Genomic DNA, 6,429 nt, shown 5'->3' on the forward strand with positions numbered 1-6,429 from the left:
AACTTCTTAATCATGATGTATTTTCTACTAGTGTCCTGCTAGATTTTATTTAAACGAGTTTTGCTACTATAGTCATGAGATTGAGTCTATAGTTTTCCTCTTTTGTGCAATCTTTTTCAAGTTTTGATATCAGTGTTTTAATTACTTCATAAAAACATATGGGAATTTTCCTTTTTTTTCTATGCTCTGTAACAGTTTCATTAGCAGTACTGGAATTATTAGTTCTTTAAGTATTAAAGAGGATTGTCCTGTGAAATATCTGGGTCTGATATTTTATTGGGGGAGTTGCTCTTTTGATAATTTTCCCTATTTCTTCTATGGAAATTCATTTGTTTAAATTATCTCTATCTTTTGAGATCATTTTTGGTAAATCTCATTTTCCTTTGATAATCCTTTGTTTTTCTACAGAATAAATTCATTAATTTCTGCTTTTATTTTTATTAATTCCTTCCTTTATTTTCTTTTGGTTTATTTTGTTCTTTTATTTTTAATTTTTGAGTCAAATGCTTGACTGACTCATTTTTATTCTTTCTTTATTGGTCTAAATATTTAAGGTTTTAAATTTTCTGAGCACTGCATAGATTCCTAGTGTTTTCATTATTGATATCATCTATACAGTCTACAATTTCCCGTTGTATTTCTCCACCGACCTCAGAGTGGTTTATGAGGTTTTTTAATACCCAGGTGGATGGGCCTTTATTTTTTACTGCATTGTGGTTTTTTTGTACTATTTCTACTTTTTGAAATTTATTGAAGTTTTCTTTGGGGCCTAATATATAGTGAGTTTTTGTGAATGTTCCATGGGACCTGAAAAGAAGGGGTGCTATTTTCAGGGTCCAGAGTTTGATATACAGTAATCAAATCTACCTTACTCATTTTATTATTTAGGTCTCCTGTAGCCTTCTTTTTTGTCTACTTCTTTGTCTAAAGTAATGCCTTTTGGCCTGAATTCCACCTTGCCTCATATTAAGATCAGTACCCCGGCTTTCTTTTTATTTGGCTTTACATGTATACCTTTGCCCTTTTCAACTTTTGAACCACTGTTTTCACTATCTGTCTTGAATATAGCATAGAAGCAAGTTTTGCTTTGTGATCCAATTTGAAAATCTATTAAAGATTAAAGCATTGACAATTTACTGGTGACAGATGTGTTTAGTCTTTGTTCTATCACACTTTGCTGTTTGGTTTTGCAGTTAAAAAAAAAAATCTTTCACTTTGTTGTGTGTATTTATAATTTTTCTGATAAGAATATTTGTATTTTTATAGTTTTATCTTTGTAACTGTAATTTTAAATAATTTACTAGCCTTAAATCTCGAATTCTTTACATAGTAACTACTGACTCCTTATTTTGAGCACTAATGGAATTAGTCTGTATAATCTTACTACCTCTCTGACACTACACAATCATAGTCAATAGCATTATCTTTCTTAGTGTTTACTTTTGAACTGTTAAATATATTTCTACTAATTGATTTGTCAGCTTTAAAATCATATCCTTTGACTTCCCAGCCATTACAGATGAGGCAATCCACAAACTTACTCTACCACCAATTTTCCACTCCCCACTTCCCTTAATTTTTTTATGATACATTTTTATTGTGAAATTTAACATATATACATAAGTGATAACTTTCAAAGGCTTTATAAAATGCCTTCAGAATAATTTCTAATATTAAAAAACAAAATAGCTACATATATAAAAAACAACTGAGTAGACTTATACTTTCTCTAAGAGCAAAGGTACAAGGGCTACCTAATTCATGAATGCTTAGTTAATGTGTAACATTTACTGAAAGAGAGACAAATTTACAAGATCATAAAATGGTTAAGAGAGAATTCAAAGCTTTTATAAAAGTAATTCTTGGCCTTGGTACTCAATGTTCCACCAGAAACAGTTCCAGTTATTAACCTACACTGAACACAAGGCTTCAATGTCATCTGTTAAAAAAAAAAGTATCACTACAACAATGCCTAGACCAATGGTCAGACCTTACATGGTCTGAATATAACTAAGAAGTGTAGCATAATCTACTTAATGCAATCATTCGCAAACTACTAAGAATGCTATGAGAATGCAGTTTCACCTGGATGCATGTATATTTCCTTCTTTTGAAAAGATCATTTCTTTAGTTGTAATTTTCTTGCAAATATGAAGTAAGAGGGTTTCAAATAAACCATATGCACTTTGCAAGTGAGATTTGCTTTAAAAGCTTTAGTAATTTTTTTTCATTATATATGATTAAAATTCATACTATGCAGGCTTGTTTCAGTCAAGAATATTTTAAACAGAATATAATTAGTATGAAAATATTTTTTAAAAAACCCTGAGGACAGTAGTTTGTTTCCATAAGCCATCTACAAGACATTATCTATAGCATAGCAGTTAAGAGCATAGGCTGGAGCCAAACACCCTTGGTTTAAATCCCAGCTTCACCATTTCCTACCTGACTTTGGGCATGTTAATTTTATGTTTTTCTTGGCTCCCCCATCAGTAAAATAAGGAAAATAACAGTCGGTTGTGAGAATTAAACAAGTAGTACACAAAGAGTGTTTACAACAGTGTCCAGCCCATAGTAAATATATGCTCATAAATGGCAGCTACTACAAAAGTAGCAATTTAAAATGTCTATCTCAATCAATCCTGAAGAATACACCTGCTGAAGAATATTTATGTTCCAGACAAGAAAACTTATTTTTCATTCAAGTTTCTCTCCACAATAACTGCATGTAATGACTTTTTCTTTTTGCTCAATTTTAAAAATGCTAATTTTGTGACACAATACTAAAACCCAACAGTACTATTCTTTGAAAAAATAACCAACCTTCAATGCTATGTCTAGAGTGGATCGATACACTCAAAGTAAGAAGTAAGAGAATCAGAACTTCTGAGTCCTAAAAAATCCATCTTGTGAGCGGAATATCTCATTATGAATGGGGACATTTATTCCAGAGGATTTATTTAGTAGTACCAATACTCTAGGCTCCCATCCAACTCATCTAAAACCAAATGAAAGAAGAAAGCAACCGTATACTGGTCACTGGACTAAATGGTGTCTAAATTACTGCAGTCTAACAAAAAAAACTGTTTGACCTGAATTAATCTAAGAATGACATTTCTGAAAAAAGATTTTTTTTAATTTAATAGTATTACCTTAAAAGAGTTTTTAACTTAGAATTTCTGAACCCCATGAACTTACATACAAAATCATTACGTGTGCATGTCTACACATTTTTCTAGGAAGATGATCCAACACTTTCATTAGATTCTCAGAAGAGAGGGGATTCCCAAAAGATTAAGAATCACTGCTCTTTACAGTTTATAAATATATTTCTAGTCTTAGGTTATTAGTTTCAGAAAAGAACCTGCTTATATAAAATTAAGCAGTATAATTTCAAATCCATCACAAATTTCCTATTTCCCAAATAACTGGGGATAGATGTAACAGAAATGTACAACTGCAGAGACACTTCAAATTATCCAAAAGTTCTCAGTCTACAAACCTTTTCCAGAGCTGTAAATTATGAGATGATGGAAAAGAAAGGCAGAGAAGAACCACTAAAAAAAGGAATCTGCTTTGGCCAACTCTAGAATAATCGGTATGTACAGAAAGCATAGTAGAATATGATACAAAGATGAACCTATAATTGCCGATTAAATACAGTCACACTTGCTGAAAAAAAGACAACCAAATTTCTGTTTTCTGTTAGAAAACGTGGTTTAAGAGGAAGGATTTGTCACAGAACATCACAGCTTGGCAACTTCAGCAAGATCTATGTAAAATTAGTTTCTCGAGCTCACACACAAAAAATTATAATGCCCACAAGTAAAGGCAAAGTTTTGATTTTTTACAACCAGTGCGTGATTTAACCCCTTACTCTAACAACTTACCAGCAATACACGAAATACTTAGACTTCCTGCGAAGTATATAATATAGGCTGCGATTGGCGACTATTGCCTTTAAAATGACCCAATCTGGTTAAACATTAGCTTTCAGTTCAAAAGTACGGACCTTAAATCTGGCAACAGCTCAAATATAAACAAACAATCCCAAACAAACTAAAGTCCACCAAAGTAATCCTGAGGTTTGTTTCTTTACCCTGCTCTTGGGGACTGCACTTCTTTGTGCCCAAGGGTCCGAAGGTCTCCTCAGACCCTAGCAACCGCCCGGGCTGAGACTCCAAGGCAGGACATCTCGTCACGAGCTTTAGGGGAGCTCCAGGTCCGCCGTGGAAACATCTACGGATGCGGACTGGCCTGATTCCCGAAGCAGCTCCGAAGCCAGGCATTGTCGGGCCGGGCCGAAACGAAGACCAAGCGCGCGCCGCCACAGAGACCGGGCCTCAGGCCGACGGGAGCCGGCGATGACAGAGGCCGGAGTTCCGGCTTTGGGCTCGGTCACTATCCTGAGGCCTGGGGGTCTGTGAAGAGAGGGGAAGGGGCGGACTCACCTGGCGGGGACCCTCGGTCACCGGTTCCTGCGTTAGCTCAGCGCCCGTCGGACTCTCCCAGAATTCGCTGGCGCCCCTCCTCCCCGGCCGGGGGCCACCTCCACGTTCCGCTCCAACGTGGCAGCCGCAGCCCCGCCTGCCCCGCCAGCCGACACTTCCGGCAGCAACGCCATGCCACTGCCGCTCCAGCGCGCGGCCCGCCACGGCACTTCCGGGAGCAGCGACAGGCCGGGGAGACGGGAGCTGTCTTCCCCCGCGCGTTGGAGGCTAGGGATCTGTCCCTGTGTGACGATGTGCAGGATGCCCAGGTGAGGGCCAGAGCTAAGAGAAGACGAAAGACCCTGCTGAGTGTTGCCACAAGCCCGAGAATGGCCGCTGTTTGCAAGAACGCCACGTAGCACTGGTCGTTTGGCGTCAGCAACCCCAGTAACACTCCCTACACCCGCCGACCTGCAAAATACGGGTTCAAGGGCAATTGGAGTATCTGCAACTTGTGACTTGGTACTTAAAACTGTTTACTTGGTATTCTACCATATTGCATTTTGAGAAGACTTGCTTAAAATAAAACTATTTGGCTATACTCCTAAGTTTTTGTGGACGTAGGTTTACTTCTCCCTAAAATTGTCTTGAATGTATACGGGGGCCTAAAACAGCAGATATGTTACTCCAGAGAGGCACGGATGTGGTGAGGGATATTCCAGTTCTATTAACAGTCATCCTTGGTCACTGGTACTTTTAGTAGGTTTCACTAGAAACTAGCATCTAATTAGGTGCGTCGTCCGTTTTTTCTGATAAAGCTTAGGTGGAATTTTACAGCAAAGCAAGCCACAAGTAAATGAGTTGCTGAAATGGCACTTAGATCCAACCCAGGACTTCTATTTCTAGACCAGTTTTCTATGATCCCTTCATTAAAAACCGACTCTTTCCTAAAGCGTTTTCTAGTAGCCGTCACCAGAATGTCTTTCTTGTACAGATAAGTTAAATACGGCAAACACTCCTGTGTAAGTACTAGAGGGTAGGAACACTTTTGTACCTTTAATGCACGCTTCCCAATACTGTCTTCCACATAATGTGCCCTTCAATTTAAAAAGTTTTATTTCTGTAGGATTGCAACAGACCAGCTCAAGCAGATTACTAGCCCACTATGCTGATTAATTTCTCGTGTTTTAAAAGGCCTTCTACTTGTTAACTGTCCTATCCTCCAAACACCACCTGCTGTTATCTGAAGGTGGGGTTTATTAGAACGTTGCCCCAAATCAAAAAGCAGTGGTTACATTCCCTCATACCACTTAATACAATCTTACAGTTCAACTGCATGTTTCTATTCCAAGAGTCAGCAAACTACATGCAATCCCAATCCCCCCCCATCACCACCACCATTTCCTTAAGGGTAGGGGTCAGTGGCCTGTATTTTGGGACATGAATATTAGATGAAATTCAAACTTACGTAGTTTTATTGGAGCACAGCCACACACAATGGTTTACTATTGTTTACAGCTGCTTTTCTGCTACAACTGGCAGAGCTGAGCAATTGCCAACAGACCACATGGCCTGCAAAGCCTAAAATATTTACTATATGGTCCTTTACAGAAAGTTTCTCACCTCCTACTCTACGATTTTGCCTACAAATGGATTAATACCCAAGTCCAATATTCAGTATTACAAATTTTTATTCAGAAACTTTGAGTTAATAGCACACAAAGGTAATATGAAAAGTAGATGTTGATTTACTGATTACTGTAAGGATAAACTTAGCTGTTTCTAGACATGATGTATTTATGTGAAGCTTCTCTAGATTGTTTTAAGTGTGGGCAGTCCAGTCCTAAGTTTTGACTACACAAACTTAACTTGTATATTTATGGTTGTTCTTGACTTTTAAAAATTTACGTCAAAACATTAAAAACTCTCCTGCTATTATCAATGTAAAAAAAAAAAAAAGTAAACTATTTAGTATGCTGAATTTAAAACTTAAGAAACA

At 37.4% G+C, this 6,429-nt stretch overlaps 1 protein-coding gene across 7 annotated transcripts in view; it reads right to left on the reverse strand.

The window, feature by feature from the left end:
- SEC31A (SEC31 homolog A, COPII coat complex component) overlaps positions 1–4,582 on the reverse strand; it is a 92,471-nt gene extending 87,889 nt beyond the window's left edge. For 5 of the 7 annotated variants that reach the window (XM_037830115.1, XM_037830112.1, XM_037830113.1 and 2 more), the window contains exon 1: positions 4,452–4,582. The gene's annotated coding sequence lies outside the window, so the exon portion shown is untranslated. Of the gene's footprint in view, positions 1–3,890; positions 3,910–4,099; positions 4,226–4,451 lie in introns of those variants that run through there. The other 2 variants (XM_037830109.1, XM_037830110.1) reach the window with 2 other exon arrangements.
- Between the last annotated feature and the right edge of the window lie 1,847 nt (positions 4,583–6,429).

This window comes from Choloepus didactylus, chromosome 3, assembly GCF_015220235.1.
Source record: "Choloepus didactylus isolate mChoDid1 chromosome 3, mChoDid1.pri, whole genome shotgun sequence".
NCBI classification, from domain to species: domain Eukaryota; kingdom Metazoa; phylum Chordata; class Mammalia; order Pilosa; family Megalonychidae; genus Choloepus; species Choloepus didactylus.